Raw genomic sequence first — 17,996 nt, forward strand, 5'->3', positions numbered from 1 at the left:
TAATCCCTAACCTAAATTGAACACTAATCTTAACCTTTACCCTAACCCTGTTTTTCTAATTTTAATTGAATTGTATTCCCAATCTCTTTGAATACTAATCATAATTTAACCGTAACCCTAAATGAAAAGTTTTACCTATAATCATAATTGATCCTTAACCCTAACTCCAATTTAACTTTACACCTAACCTTTACCCTAATTAAATCCTTACAAGAACCCAATCAAACTAGTACATATAAATGTAGTAAATAAATGAGAGGCTTAGTAAAGCTATTAATTTATAAATTTATGTAAACAATATTTTGTTTTTCCAATAATAGTATAACTCTTCTAAAATTTAATATTTATTTGAGAATGTGATTAGTGAACAAATCATAAATTATATTTAAATAGTAGTAATTTTTTTAAAATGTTTAAGTGAGAACATATTTTATTTATATTACATTGTATTAATATTCATTATATTATTTTTTCACTATATTATTTTTTTAAACATTTTTTATTATTATTATCTTACATTAATATTTATTCAATGAAATGATCTCCAAAATAATCGAATCTTATATTTTATTTGTATTATAAAAAATATTAATTTAGTATTATTAACGTGAAAATTATTAGATTATTATTTTTCATTATTCTAATTACTAATATATTATATTGTTGACTTATTATATTATTATCAATATTAATACTTAAATTATTAGAATATTTATATTTTGAACAATATATTACTATTTTATAATTTTTATAGAATGTTTTATATTATATTATGACATTATTCTATTATTGTTTTAATCTTGTTATGTTATCAAAATTTAATAGTATTAAATTACGTGAGTATAATGCTAACCTAAACAACCAAGAGCTATTTATTTGTCATGGTAATTACCTTGTAACAAATATAAAATTAAAAAAAGTTTAGATTTATTATCAATTTTTTACATTATCAAATTAAAACATACTAAATATTATTTTAATGTACTAAAAAATTTGCCTTAAAAAAATTCATGTAGAAAGTGGATCCGGAAAATCCTGTAATAAGCAAATTATTTGAACCAATTAGATATAATTTGTAGAAAAGCAATTTAATAATAACGAGTTAATGAAAATTGGGTGCAATAGTACTAGCCTAACGACAAGTACTAAAAATAATTGTGTAAGTGTTGCTAGAAATAAGTTGCTTTCCACATACGTATGTAATATTGGTTTAAGTTGCTTGTTTTTTCATATTCGTTGAATCTATTTTTTGTTTATGGTATTAGAGTTTGGTGACATTTAATTGCATTGAACAAATTTTTTGTTGTATATAGTGTGTAAGAAAATAAAAAGGGGTCTATTTTGATGAATTCGTGACCAATTATTTTGAGAGTTATGATCCTCATGTGAATGACTATAATCATCACTTAGAGACCTCTTTTTCAAATGATTTTAGATTTCTTATGTATGCTTGTGAATATTATTGCCCTCCATAGTGGATGGTGTATGCTACTTTTGGATATGTATGCTAGCACATTATGAGGAGCAACATTTAATGTTTTAACTCACACTTCTCTTTCTTCCATATTTTATTTCCTAGTCTTCCTTGTATTTATGACTTTTCCTTTTCCAAAGTATTTAGGGTTGATGTAAGGCATCAAGGTATTCATACATTCTTCATATAGATCCAAATATTTTATAACTTTATACTACAAATAAACATTAAATTTGTCTAAGTTTATTCAATTTATTTCTATCTCAAATTACTTAGTTATCATTTTGAACATGATGCTTTATCTAAAATTCAAATTTTGTAGTGGTGAAATTTATTTACCCATGTGAATTCTCATTTAAGCCCCATTTTGGAGAAATGGTCCAATACAATCACATCTCTGTTGGTGTAAATAAATATTCATTTTGGATATTATTACACTTACTTAATTTAACTTAGGATAATGCATCTCATCGTAATTTGGAATTGAGACACTTAGGGAAGTGTGCACTTAGGGATAGAGCTTGTAGGAGAAATTCCAACTTTTGTGGTCTTATTTTGCTGTTACACTCCACATTCGGTGGGTCATCCACCTCTTGTGGAATATTATATTATTTCTCCTACCTACCCTTAGTATTTCTTACCTACCCTTGTTTCTCATTGAGCCACATGTCATATTTGTGTGCTCATACATCCATATGGCCTTGCCTATATAAGCAGGCCTCTATTCATTGTATTGGTTAATCCAGTTGATCATTTTGTATATTGATAAGAATACAGTTTGTTCTTGTCATTCTATTGTCTCTTTTATGCTTTTCATTGTGCCCTTGATCTTGGCAAAATCCAACATGATATCAGAGCTATTGGGGCTTCGTTGATCAGTTTTTGGAGACATCGTGGAAGGCTTCTATTTTCGGATTTGGGGATCTTCATTTTTTTGGGGCATCATACAGCGATTTGGACATCACCGTTGAATCCGGGAGGCCATTTCCATACATTTCGACTATAAAGTCGACCTATTTTGGTGAGAAATTTTTTTTCCCCATTTTGCCTATTTTCGTATGGATTTCGAAAATTTTTTACCAAAAAAAAATAAATTTATTTTTCAAAAAAAAATTTCGAAAAATTTCGAAAGCAAAAAAAAAAAAAAAAAGGGGGGTTTGTTTGGGGGTCCGCAGACCCCCCCGTACCTGTAACTTTCTGCGCGCAGGTATCGCCGACCAGTACCCGCCGCAGGTTGATGTACCCGCAGACCGCCGCCCGTGTAGGGTCCAGCCACCGTGCAGAGACGCCCGCGCCGAGATCTCTCGCCGAACGCCGCGCCACCAGCTCCGGCCGCTCTCGGCGCCTCCCCCACCCACCAACTCTGGCAGTTCCTGGCGCCTCCACTCCACGGCTCCGGTTACCTCCTCCACCGGCCCAAGACTTCCGACGACGCCCTGTTGACCCGATTGACACGCAGGAGTCCAGTCAGCAAACAGAACCGCCACGTGGCTCCTACACAGCTTTTCGTACACCACGTTTTAGTGCCAGCTCGACCGTACGATCTGCCCAGTCACAGAGCCACACAAGCATCCGTACAGTGCCATGTCATCCGTACGGTTTTGCATAGTCACCTGCACAGTCAGTCGTCAGTACAGTACGGACGCCCAGTCAACAGGGAGGCGAAGTTTTTGTGACGGTCATACGGCCATCAAATTTAACATAGTGAATTGCTGATGTCAGCACCACATCAGCACTTTTTCAAATTTTTTTGACCCCTCTCCACTGAGCTTTTCAGTTTTGCAGTCCAACTTTGAAAGGCCATATCTTGCTCATTTTTGCTCCTTTTTTGGTGCAATTTTTTTTGAAATGGGCTAAAATTTCGTGATCTTCGTAGTGGTGTGGTTATTTTCTAATTTTGGTGCACAAGTTTTTCGGAATTTTTGGATTCTCTCAGCTGTACCTGTCCAATCCTCAATTCTGCAACTTCAAAGGCCTCGTTTGAGCTCATACGACCTCCTTTTCAAGTGCCATTTTTTTAAAGTGCTTATTTTTTCGTCTACTTTCAGAATCTATGATCAGATTTCAAAGATTTTGAGTGGAAATTGTACTTTCACATATTGGTCTTATTTGGCCTATTAGGTACTTGTAAATTGCTTGGATCTTAGTAAGATCTCTTGCATTATCAGTTTGAGACTTTTTTGGCCTTATTGAGGTAGTTGTAAAATTGTAAATCAGAAGTCCACTTTGCCATTTTTTGCAAATGGCCCATTGTATACGCACTACTTAGAAAGTGCCAAAATCATCACATTTGGGGGGTTTCTTTGATTGAGTGAATTTGGGGGGGTGTCTTGTGTGATTGTGCCTCTCTTTGTGCTCTTTCCATTCTTGTTGCAATGAGTCCTAATAAGTTTCCACCATTAACTCCACATAATTATGCATCATGGAAAATTAAAGTATGGAGTAAACTAATGGAAAAGGGTCTCACACACTATATAGATGGAACAATAACAGCACCACCTGATCCTAAGGCTGATCCAAATGCTCAATTAGAATGGCTCACAAATAATTGCATGGCTCTTGGAACCTTACGCAAGTATGTATCAGATGACCTCATTTTCAAAATTGAGAAGTGCAAAACAATCAAGGAGGCTTGGGATATGTTTAAGAAATTGTATGGACAAGTTGATGAAATCAGAGGCTATCAGATTGACAATGAGCTCACCAACTTAGATCCCAAGAATTTTGATACAATCCAAGATTATGTCACCAAAGCAAATGAGCTAAGAGAAAAGCTAAAGGATTGTGGAATTGACAAAAAGGATGCTCAATTGATATTCAACTTGTTGGATAAGCTTGCACCAGAATATGCAGCATTTGTGTCTAGCTTCCAAACTCATCGTTTGACAGTGGGGAGTTCTTATGTTATGCCTACATTTGATGCTTTCACAGAAATGTTGGTATTGGAACAAACTAAGTTGTTGAACATGGGGTTTCTCAAGTCTTCAAAGTCCAAGGCTTTGGTAGCAAATCAAGGAAATCAAGGAAGTCAAGGCAAAGATTCCAACAAGAAGAAGAAGCAATCTAAGTCTCAACCACACTAGGAAAAGGGACAATCATCCTCTCCATCACAAGGCAATTTTCAATCCTCTTCCAAGAAGGGGACACCACCTAAGAAGGATAAACCAACTTGTGCATATTGCAAAAAGTATGGTCATGATGAGCATTGATGCCACGCAAAGCAAGTTGATGAGTTAACCAATCTTCTCAATAAAAACAACATCAACTTGCCATCCGCCTACACAAAGAAGGATTCAACTCCTTCCTCTTCCTCACAGTCTAAGGGAAAAGGGCAAGCATTTGTGGCTACAACAGGTTCTTCACAGCAATGGATACTTGACTCGGGTGCCTCATATCACATGGGTTCTACAAAGGAGCAGTTTTCTTCATTGGAGCCATCTAAGGTACCTCACATTTACATAGGTGATGACACACAAGTAGAGGTTGAAGGGAAAGGTTCAGTTGACATGGATGATGGAACATTTGAGAATGTTCTCTATGTTCCTAACTTGTCTACCAACCTTCTCTCCATCTACCAAATCACTCACTATGGGAATGGGAAAAAGGTTGAGTTTACACCAGATTCAGTTGTGGTAAAGGAACTTGATGATGATGCCTTGGTAGCAGTGGGACAAGTCAATGACAACTCAAGGCTTTATTCATTCTCCCACTTTGTGCCAAGTTCACCTTCTAGGGCCTTGCTTACTCATTCAAATTCAGAAAGTAAGCTATGGCATGAGCGGTTTGGTCACCTCAACTACCACTATCTTCAACAACTAAGCACTAAAGACATGGTCACAGGTCTACCTCGAATCAGTTTTTCAGAGGGTGTACGTTCAGGTTGTTCCATGAGTAAGCATCCTGAAGAAAAGTTTGATAAAGAGAAAACTTGGAGAGCTTTGGAAGTTCTTCAACTTGTTCACAATGATGTAGCAAGTCCATTTCTAGCACCTTCATTTAGTAAGGCCCGCTATGTTCTACCTTCATTGATGACTACTCCCGCTTCACTTGGGTCTACTTTCTCATTCATAAGAGTGAAGTATTTGACAGATTTCAGGTCTTCAAGACTCGTGTGGAGAAGCAATCAGGGAAAGTGGTCAAGATTCTTCGCACAGATAATGGCAGGGAATATGTGAACAAGAGACTTGAGGATTTTTGTACATTTGAGGGGATTGATCTTCAGCATTTTGTTGCATACATTCCACAGCAGAACGGGGTTGCAGAACACAAGAATAGAACTCTCAAAGAAATGGCTAGTTGTATGATACATGCACGTTCTCTTGATCCCACTTTCTGGGCAGAGGCTATCAGTTGTGCCACACACATCCAGAATCGGGTTCCTCACAAAGCTTTGCAAGGTATTACTCCTTTTGAAGTTTGGGCTAGAAGGAAACCGATTGTGAGACATTTCAGAGTCTTTGGGTGTCCAGCATGGGCTCGCATACCTCCACAGAAATGCAAGGCATTGGAACCACAGAGTCAGTCTTGCATATTTGTTGGATATCCTGAGGGTGTTAAGGCATACAAATTGATGGATCCAGAGACACATGAGGTATTCATTGAGAGGAGTGTACACTTTGAGGAAAGCTCTCCTAGCTTAGCCTCTCTACCTCCTCCACCTTCCTCCATTGTGGATAGTGATGTTAGTGATTCAGATGATGAGACTCCCTCAACTCTGACTCGCAGGGTTACACCTCCGCAGGGTCCACTTGTAGTTGAGGAGCCTTGTTCTCCACCTCCACCTAGACCTCGTTGGGCTCGCTAGACACTTGAGTCTATGGGTTCTCTTGTTGGGGATCCTTCGGACACATGGAGAACTCGATCACAACATCAGGATCTTCCACATGCATTCATTGCTATCGCTTCCGATCCACAGACATTTAGGGAAGCATCAGGGGTTCCTGAGTGGGACCAAGCTATGGAGGAGGAGTATAGTTCCTTGATGAGGAACAACACATGGGATCTAGTTCATCTCCCTAAGGGGAGAAAGATGGTTCGATGTAAGTGGATCTATCGGACCAAGTTTGCAGCAGATGGTAGTGTGGATAAGTATAAGGCTCAGCTTGTTGCAAAAGGTTTCTCGCAGGTTGCAGGTGTTGACTATACTGAGACCTTTGCACCCGTAGCCAAGATGAACTCCATTCATTTGACACTTGCTATTGCTGCAGCTCATGGTTGGGCTGTACATCAGATGGATGTGAAGAGTGCCTTTCTTCATGGTGACCTTGATGAGGAGATTTATATGGAGCAGCCATAGGGTTTCATCCAGGATACTTCCTTGGTTTGCAGACTAAGGAAATCTCTCTATGGCCTTAAGTAGGCCCCTAGGGCTTGGTATGCCAAGATGGATTCCTTTCTTCTCTCCGCAGGTTTCACCAGGTGTCATTCCGATCCGAATGTCTACATTTTGTGACAGGATGACTCTCACTTGATACTTGTGCTCTATGTTGATGACTTGATCATTACAGGGAGTACTTCATCCATCATTAGCAGGGTCAAATCTGCTTTGCATGACAGATTTTCTATGACTGACTTGGGCCTTTTGCACTACTTTCTCGGGATAGAGATTTCACAGTCACCTTCCAGGATTACTCTATCGTAGCCCAAGTATGCTCTTGATCTACTTGCACACTTTCATATGGCTGATTGTAAGCCTGCCCCGACTCCCTTTCTTTTAGGAGTCAAGCTTGAGGCTCAGTGTTCTTCTCCACTAGTTGATGCCACTTTGTATCGTCAGCTTGTGGGTAGTCTCATCTACTTGACTCATACACGCCCTGATATTTCATTTGCAGTTGGCATGGTTTCCCGCTTCATGCAGGATCCACATGAGCTTCATTGGAAAGCTGCCAAACTTATCCTTCATTACATCCAGGGTACACATCACTATGGGATTCACTATGCAGCAGGCACAGGACTTCGCTTGGTTGGTTACACAGACTCCGATTGGGCTGGCGATCTAGTTGATTGTAAGTCTACTTCTGGTTACAGTTTTCACCTTGGTTCGGGCCCCATTTGTTGGCAGAGCAAGAAGCAACATGCTATTGCTCTCTCTTCGACTGAGGTTAAGTATCGAGGCGCTGTTAACGCAGCGACTGAGACCATTTGGCTCCAGCAGATCCTCACAGAGTTTGGATTCACTACTCCACGGTCGACAGTCCTATATTGCAACAATCAGAGTGCTATTGCCATCTTGAAGAACCTGGTCCAGCACCAGCGGACCAAACACATCGAGATTCATATGCACTATATCCGAGAGCTCATCCAGGAGCAGGTCATTGATTTGTAGTATTGTCCTACAGTAGAGCAGGTTGCTGACATATTCACCAAACCTTTCACCGAGAGTAAGTTCCAGCAGTTGCGAGCTCTCTTGGGGGTGCGGGATGTGTCATTAGGGGGGTCAGCTGACTTCTCCTTCCTCTCTTATGGGGGGGGGACTTTTTCCTCTTTGAGGTTTTGTCCTTCTTCTTTGAGATTCTTTTGTACATTCATCTCTCTTTTGGGGGGGAGTTTTTTCCCACTGGGTTTTCTCCCTTTCTCCATTTGTGAGAGATTGCATTGCATAGTTTTGCTTGCATTTGCATATTGTACATGGGTACCTATCATGGCCTAGTAGCCGGGACCCATCATTGCATTGTTGACTTGAGTCTTCATTCCCCTAAGTTGCACTTAAGGGGGGGTGTTGGTGTAAATAAATATTCATTTTGGATATTATTACACTTACTTAAGTTAACTTAGGATAATGCATCTCATCGTAATTTGGAATTGAGACACTTAGGGAAGTGTGCACTTAGGGATAGAGCTTGTAGGAGAAATTCTACCTTTTGTGGTCTTATTTTGCTGTTACACTCCACATTCGGTGGGTCATCCACCTCTTGTGGAATATTATATTATTTCTCCTACCTACCCTTAGTATTTCTTACCTACCCTTGTTTCTCATTGAGCCACATGTCATATTTGTGTGCTCATACATCCATATGGCCTTGCCTATATAAGCAGGCCTCTATTCATTGTATTGGTTAATCCAGTTGATCATTTTGTATATTGATAAGAAAGCAGTTTGTTCTTGTCATTCTATTGTCTCTTTTATGCTTTTCATTGTGCCCTTGATCTTGGCAAAATCCAACAATCTCAATAAATGCTTGTGCATTATTCTATTAGGTTTGACTTACTTCTCAAATCTTATCCCTTTGTATTTGCTCCTACTTACTCTTATTCTCACACATTGGACCTTATTCCAACCCTATTTACACTATTTCCACACATTCACCATATTATTAGCCTAAATTTCCATGTGCATGTTCTTTGATGTTGAGATTTTCTTATGTTCCTTGTCTTGAGTCAATCTCATAGTGCTTGGGTTTGACCTTAAGGAACTTGGGATTGATCACAAAGTAATATTTTTATTTATTCATAATCTTGAGTTCTCACCTTTTTATATCTTTGTATTTAAAGGCACTTAATTTGCAATTTGACAGAAGAGAACAATAAGAAGAAAATAATTTTAGGAATAATTTTATTTGAAACTGAAAATGAACATATTAACTTACAATTAAAACAAAGAACAAGAAAAAGAAAAACATTCTAGGGATATTTTTTTATGTGTATGTTGTCTTCCAATATTTGATTGATGTCATAAATCTGATCCAAGATGTCATTTTATAAACATTAGTTTATGAATTTTGCACTTGACATAAATATTATTCATCAACATGATTATCTAAACAATACCCTATCAATTTGTATATATTAATTTATCATTTCCCAATTCTAATTAATATTAAATTAATTAGACTTTGATTCATATATATTTAATCAAACTAATTTAATTCATATGTATCTCTAAAATTATGATGTGAGTACTCCTTTGAAGTTGACAGTGTACAAAGAAGTTTCTAGAAGGGTACATATGGAGGCAGTCTTTAAAAGGACTCCATGGAGATAATCGATTTTCTCTCATTCAATCCTAATAGATTGAATTGACTTTTTTATATTCTTTTCAAATATGAACATATATATATATATATATATATATATATATATATATATATATATATATATATATATATATCTTCTCTTCAGTCAAATTGAAAAAACACTTACATATTCAAGGTGATGCCATTAATGATAATAGTATGATGTTTCAAAAATATTTTAAGCCTCATTATTGGTGTTTGTTAGAATAAGATGGAATTAGATTTTTTTCACAATAAATTATTTCTTTTATTATCATGATAGTTTTTATTAATATATTTTACTATAGATAATTTAAATATATCTACAAGGTGACATCATTGATGATAATAGTAAGATGTTTAGATATATTTTAAGTCTTATTATTAATGTTAGTTGAAGTAAGATTGTAAAATTAGATTTTTTTCATAGTAAATTATTTTTTTATTTTCATGATAGTTTCTATTAATATATTTTAATATAGATAATTTAAAGGAGGTATGGGTGTAGGTGCAAGTATATTATTAATTCTATGTGCCCATAACTCAAATATAATTTTTAATATATTCCTTTCTCATTCAAATTGAAAAAAATTGCATCCTAGAATAAATTTATATGTATTTTCTCTTAAGTCAAACTAAAAAAGCATTTACATATTCAAGGTGACATCATTAATGATAAGAGTATGATGTTTCAAAAATATTTTAAGCCTCATCATTGATGTTAGTTAGAGTAAGATGGTAAAATTAGAATTATTAATTCTATGTGCCCATAACTCAAATATAATTTTTAATATATTCCTTTCTCATTCAAATTGAAAAAAATTGCATCCTAGAATAAATTTATATGTATTTTCTCTTAAGTCAAACTAAAAAAGCATTTACATATTCAAGGTGACATCATTAATGATAAGAGTATGATGTTTCAAAAATATTTTAAGCCTCATCATTGATGTTAGTTAGAGTAAGATGGTAAAATTAGAATTATTTCAGAGTAAATTATTTCTTTTATTTTCATGATAGTTTTTATTAATATATTTTAGTATAGATAATTTAAATATATTTATAAGGTGACATCATTAATGATAATAGTATGATGTTTCAAAAATATTTTAAGCTTTATTATTGATGTTAGTTGAAGTAAGATTGTAAAATTAATTTTTTTTTCATAGTAAAATATTTCTTTTATTTTCATGGTAGTTTCTATTAATACATTTTAATATAGATAATTTAAATATATCTATTTAAAAAATATCAAAAGATAGTTTTGATTATTTTAAGGTGAATGTATTTTAAGATCTTTTATTTACAGATTCAATTTTTAAATATATAATTATATCAATGGTGTATATTTTTAATGTAGTCACATAAATCTGTCCACTTAATTAAATGAATACTTAGTATTTATTTGATTATTTAACCATCAATTAATAATTAATTAAATTAATATTTAATTAATTCATCTTAACCCTCTTCTGCTATTAATTAAATAAATTATTCAATTTATTTGATTTAATTCACTTAACCAAATTAGACCATTAATTAAATAAATAAATCATATTTATTTAATTAAATATTCTCTCACATTTAAATAAATTAATATTTATTTAAATCCCCCAAAATCCCACCTCTCACATTTAAATAAATTAACATTTATTTAAATCACCTTTATCCTCTACCCACTTGCATTTTCCTACAAATGCAAGTTGCACAATTATTTTAAATAAATAATTTATTTAAATCACCTTTATCCTCCACCCACTTGTATTTTCCTACAAAAGCAAGTTGCACAACTATTTTAAATAAATTATTTATTTAAAATCTTATTTATCCTCACCCACTTGAAACCTTTAATGGTTTTCCTTAAAGTCTTCAAACTTGATGGCTTTAAAGTCTTCAAACTTGATGGCTTCCTTCTATAGTCTTCTTAAGCCTTTAATGGTTTCCCTTAAAGTCTTCAAACTTGATGGCTTTAAAGTCTTCAAACTTAATGGCTTCCCTTAAAGTCTTCTTAAGACTTTAATGGTTTTCCTTAAAAGTCTTCAAGCCTTTAATGGTTTCCCTCAAAGTCTTCAAGCATTTTAATGCTTTATCTTCATTTTTCTCATTTAAATAAATTAATATTTATTTGAATATTTATCCAAATGCAAATTACACCATTTAATTGAAATAAATGATTTTATTTTAATTGAAAATACCAAAATTTCTCCCACTTGCATTTTCCTACAAAATCCACTTGCATGCCTAAACCCCTTCTAGAATTTTCTAATCACTTCTAAATAACCTAACCCCTTCTCTAAACTTTGTCACATTCCTAAGCAAAAGGGAAGTCACTTCTCAAACCCTCAAAGTCTTTGATAAACATTGAAGGCTTTCAACCTTCAACCACTTAATCCCCAAAGTCTCCAATAACCATTAATGGTTACCTCAAACCCTCCCACATGGTTAAAACATTTGTTTTGACTCAACCTCTACCCAACCCAAAGGTCTCATCAGGCCATTAATGCTTTGACCATGATTATCTCTTAAACATTTGCACAAAGGTTTATCCTTGGATTAACTCTTAATCCAGTGGGTAATCTTAATTTGGACTTGACCCTTAGCCTCTAGATAACCATGAGGTTTTCTCAGGCCTTTAATGCCTCCAACCTCTTCTCTCAACCCAATCCTATGTTGACACTTGTCACCATTTTATTGGTGCCAATTGTGCACATGGATCCCCAACTTTCAAACTTGGCCCTTGATTAAACCATTCAATCTTAACCCTTCATTTCCCCATTTCTTCTATAAATATAACCCTTCTCCTCAAGCAAAAAAAGAAGCATTTAGAGTATTGTTGTTATACTGGCATTAGCATAGAGCTTTTTCATAGCATCACTATCTACTCTTGCATAGTATTTGCTTATCATATTCAACCATCTTGAACCTCCATATGGCATCCATGGCTAGTGCTAAAAGCTGAGAGCTACACTCATTTGGGACTTGGAGAGGAGAGGAACAAGGGAGGAGCAACTATGAGCATCTTGATTAGCTATTTTATTCTATGTTTATATGCTTTCTATTTCATGCTTAATATCTCTCTTGATATGCCTGTTTAGGATAATCTTTTGTTGCTAACACTAACGTTTGTTTCTTGTGCTCTTGTGTGTGTTGCCATCAAACAGATTTTCTAATCCTTTTTGCAGAGCATCATTTAATATATTAGGTGAATGGTGCAAATATCATTTTTTTAAATATATTTTTTCAATGTTTTTTTATTTTTTATATTAAGTATATATTAATTTAGTTATTGGTACATGTGAGTTTTTGAAAGGATCCTAACCCTTTTACAAAGCAAGAAAGACAAAATTATAAAGTCGAGCAACATTAAGATTGCAAAACAAGAAGAAGCAAACAATGAAGCTGTCAGAAGGAAGAGGCTAACTACCCAAGGACCACACTAGAATAGTTATTTCAAAGGATTTAGCAACCAAACTGCTCCAAGATCAATCATCTTATCCTTGGTATAGACAACATTTAAATTGATCTCCTAGTTTAAACAATTACATGAAATTCACTTCCAATATGATCATTTCTTGTATTCCCTTTTTAGTCACCAGTGTGATGAATGAGTCCCTCACGTGTCCAATTTCTTTGTTTGAATTGGAAGAGGTTGTTTCTGGGATGCACAAGGATAAAGCCCCAGGTTCAGATGGGGTTCCTGTTTAATTTTTTTCATGAATTTTGGTGTTAGGAATTGCATGTAGAAAATATCAACTATATGTAGATAAATATTAAACATGGGAATGAAAAACACACAAATAATAACAATGAAGAGATAATGTTTAACAACATTTGGGATATTATTAATTTGGATTTTCTGGAAGTGGTCCAAGAATCTTATGGTAGTAAACAAATGCTTCAAGCCTTGAATTCTACATTTCTTGTTCTTATTCCTAAAAAGGAAGGTGCTAACTAGTTGGATTTGTTTAGGCCCATTGCTTTGTGTAATGTGGTCTACAAAATTATTACTAAATTGATTGTAGAGAGGCTCATAATTTGGCTTCTGACTTTGATCTCGAATGAGCAAGGGTGTTTTGTGTTAGATAGACAAATTTTAGATGGGGTTGTGATTGCTTCTGAAGTCATTCACTCTATGGTGGTGTCTAAGGAAGTGTTTATGTTTATCAAACTGGATATGACCAAAGCTTATGATAGAGTTAAGTAGCTCTTATTGGAAAAAATTTTCATTGCTTTTGGTTTTAGTCAGGAGTGGGTTAGATGGACAATGAGATATGTTACTTCTTCCTTCTTTGATATTATCAAAGGTGAGCCATCTGAGTTATTTGGAGCTTCCAAAGGTCTTCACTAGGGGGATCCTATTTCTCTCTAGATTTGTTTATTCTTTTGGTAGAGGGCTTGTGTAGATTTATTAAGTCTTGGGTTTCTCATGGCTTGATTCAGGAGGTGGGGTAATGGGTTGCCCATGCTTTCTCATCTTTAGTTTGTGGATGATATTGCTCTTATGGGAGTTGCTCGTCTTCGGGAAGATGAATCTTTCAAATGGACTTTAGATATTTATTTGGTTACTTTGGGTCAAAAAGTCAATGAGCATAAATCTTCTATCTATTTTTTCAATACTCCCGAGGCAATTCAGAGAAGGATTGCCAATATTTTGAGGTTTCAGATTGGTTCTCTTCTCTTGGTCTACCTGAGTATCCTTCTTTCTATTGTTAAGCTATCTAGACTGTACTGCAAGAATTGTTAGATAAGCTACGTCGAAAGGTTAATCACTGGACTCATAGATGGTTGTCCACTACTACTAGGATGTCTTTTCTTCAATCCATGATCTAGGCTCTTCCTATCTATAGGTGCTTTATTTTGACAACCCCTATGTATTTGAGACACTAGATTTCCATAGTCCATAATGATAGACATGTTGTGCTTCCAGATTCAACTGTGTGAACTTTTTTTGGCATCAACATTTCAAATCACACTCCATGATCCATTATCAGGATGAGAGAGTTGTATAAAGATAGAAGATGGATCATTGAGTGTGATCCGAAACGTTGATGCTAAAAAAAGCTCACATAGTTGAATCCAGAAGCATAACATAGCCTCTATGTATTTTCTTAAGGATTTTGATGCTCTTTCATACCAATTCATGTGGACTGGTAATTTGCATATTTATAAATGGAGCCTTGTTAAGTGGGATTTTGTGTATAAGCCAAAGAAGGAGGGGGGTCTTGGTCTGCGTTCTGCTATCTTGAATGGGCAAGTTCTAGCTACCAATTATATTGGCGTTGGTGGACCTCTCAAAATTAGTTTTAGGCTCGTATTCTCACACATAAGTATCTTAAAGGAGTTAATTTTTTGGACGTTCCTTGATATGGTTTGAAAGGAAGGGGATCTTTGATTTGGTATACTCTGAAAATTGGGGCTTAGTTAGTTAAGAGAGGCTTATTCAGGATATGTAATAATGGCTCTGAAGGTCTCTTTTGGTTGGATTCTTGGGATGGCAATCCTCCTATCCTTTGTATGTATCCACACCTCCAACCTTTTTGTCATATTTTTTCTGTTGCGGGTTGGGATAAAGTTGATCATTACAAGGTTGTTCGGAATTTAGGGGAGGGTGTTGGTTATGTATGGAAGGACCCCCATGAATGGATGCCAGGTGGATTAGAGGATGGTCTTAAGGAGTTGGCTTAGATTCTTGCATCGCGGGAGTGTAATTCCTTGGTGGGGCATGATGTTCTGACTTGGGCTGGAGATTCTTTTGATAAGTATTTTGTTGTTGCTAGTTACTTGAAACTCATTCGACAACTTTTTGGAGGGGGGGAAGTTCCTTGGTGGAGACATATGTGGAGTAAATTTTCTTGGTTTAAACTTTTTCATGTGGTTGGTTGTCCATAACCATTGTCTTCCTTGGGATAATTTGTCTAAATATGGTTTCCAGGGTCCCTCTATCTATGTTATTTGTTGTAACAGTGAGGAATGTGTTTCTCATCACTTCTTTTAGTGCTCCTTCTCTAGGGCAATTTGACACTTCTAGTGGGGACTTTGGAACCAAGCTTGATGACATGTTTCCTCTTTGGCTGAATTCTGGGCTCGCTTGGGCAAGTCTCCTGTTAAGACTTCTTTTCTCTAGGTTGCTTGGGCTATTGGTCCCTCTTTTATTATTTGAAATATTTGACTGGAAAGGAATCGTAAGATTTTTCATGGTGTTATGATGGTTGTTCAATATTTGTGGTGGAGAATTATTCCTTCTCTTCGACAGACTATCTTAGCAAAGTGTGACTTTGTTGGGGATGTGGATCCTGAGGATATCGATATCCGTAATCTGTTCAATTTTTCTCTTTAGTGGGGGTGTTCTTTCTTTTGGGGGGAGTATGTTGGATAGATCATGAGAAATAGATGTCACCATCCTTTGTGAAGAGTTAATAGGGTTGGTTGTTGGTGCCCTCCTCCTCAAGGAGTCTTGAAACTTAACACTAATGGTTCATCTTTGGGGAACCCTGACCATGTTGGTATTGGTGGGGTTGGTCGTGATAGCTCTGGAGATATTTAGTTTATTTTCTCAATTTATAAGGGTTTCCATACCAATAATATCATGGAGGCTCTTGCCATTTTCCATGTAGTGGAGTGTAGTTGTGTTCTTGGCTGGAATTAGATTATTTGTGATTCAGATTCTCAAGTGGTGGTGGCTTTGTTGAATGAGCATCGGCTAGATGAGGTTAGTTGACATTTAGTTGTGGTGATTAGGTAGATTCTTTGGTTGTACAACTCCTTGAAATCTATTACTTTTTGTCACATTCCTATGGAGTGGAATCAAGTTGCTAATTGTTTGGCCAAATGGGTTTATGATCATAGGCAGGGCTGGAATATAGTGGATAGGGGGCAATTATCTTCAAAATGTCTCATTTGTTGGATACTTTAGAGGATGTTGACAAAGTTATGTAATTTTTTCTTTGTTGGGCATGTGGTCCTTCTTGCTTTGTATCTCCTTCTTTCATTGAATAAATTTTTACCCCTCTTTTAGTTTAGTTAAAAATTAAAAATGATTTGTAATGTTGTTAAATAAAAATTATTATCATTAGACTTTGTTACATATCTCATCTATAAAAAAATGACAAATTTATTAATATATTAATTATATAATAGAAAGTAAAAATAATTTGTAATCATGCTAAATGAAAGAGGCCCTCGTCAATAGGTCTTTGGTTTGCTGGTGAAATTGAATGGTTGTATTGAACCGACCAGAGATCACTTGTCTTGTTGAATGCAAAGTTTCAACATTTAAAAGAGATGAGACCAGGATCTTCCTACAGTTCTTATCCACTGTCTTCTAAGACTATTTTTCTTTGTCCCACTTCTCTCTTCTTCCTGACACCCATAACAGCCTTATACACTGTCTTCTAAGACTCATTTTCTTTGTCCTGCTTCTATCTCTTCTTCCTGATTTTAGAATGCTTGACACCGTCCCCATAACAGCCTTATGCATTATCCCTCAGTCACTGAGATGATACTACTAAGGGCTTTCAAGCTTACTCGTAAATCCGCCATCTGAACCCTAACAACATTAATAGAATCCCTGCTTGCACTGTTGTCTTTACAGTTGCCAGAAACGCGACGGTCTCCCGTCGTTTCGCGTTTCAACGGGAGAAACGCGTTTCTCGTTTCTAACGGCCGTTTCTGCAGCGTTTGTAGTATGTTTTCCATTGTTTTTATTTGTCAGTCAAATAATTGTTTTCCATTGTAAAGTAATTGTTTTTAAAGTAAAGTAAATGTTTTAAATGGTAAAGTAATTGTTTTTAAAGTAAAGTAAATGTTTTAAATGGTAAAGTAATTGTTTTTAACAGGTTTTTATAGTAAAGTAAATGTTTTAAACAGATTTGACAGTAAACTAATTGTTTTTTATTGATTTAACATTGACACATTGATTTTTTTTGGCATGTGAAATTGCATGTTTCATGGCTTAACTTTAGATTAACTAGTAGATGCAGATTATAGTTTTCTATGTCATGTTAGTTACATTAAATATATAACTTTAACTAACATTAATTATACAGCCTCATGCAAAATATTTCAATATAATTATCTACAATTCATGCAATGCAATATCTAGATAATTTATCTCCTAATATAAATATCTATAGTTCATGCAATGTAATATCTTAATATAATTTATGTTTATCTTCCACTAATGTTTCAGAATATCAAGGTGAATTTGATTATATTTAGTTTTTAACATTAATTTAAAATTTTTTTTGAAATTTTTAGAAAAAGTTTGTGCTTTATAAACTATTTAATGATTTAAATATATATATTTTTAAATTAACATTTATTTATAAAATTATTTTTTGATTAAAATTAGTTTTATTATTTAAAATTTTAAAATTTTAAAATTAATTTTAATTTTATTTATTTATGTTTTAATAAAATATATAATTTTTATTAAATAATTTATAATATTGATAATTTTATAAGTAAAATAAATTTAATATTTTTTTTGGAATATATAAGCTTTTATATTATTATTTTAGATGTGCAGAAAC

The sequence above is a fragment of the Cryptomeria japonica genome, chromosome 11, assembly GCF_030272615.1.
Source record: "Cryptomeria japonica chromosome 11, Sugi_1.0, whole genome shotgun sequence".
Taxonomy (NCBI): Eukaryota; Viridiplantae; Streptophyta; class Pinopsida; order Cupressales; family Cupressaceae; genus Cryptomeria; species Cryptomeria japonica.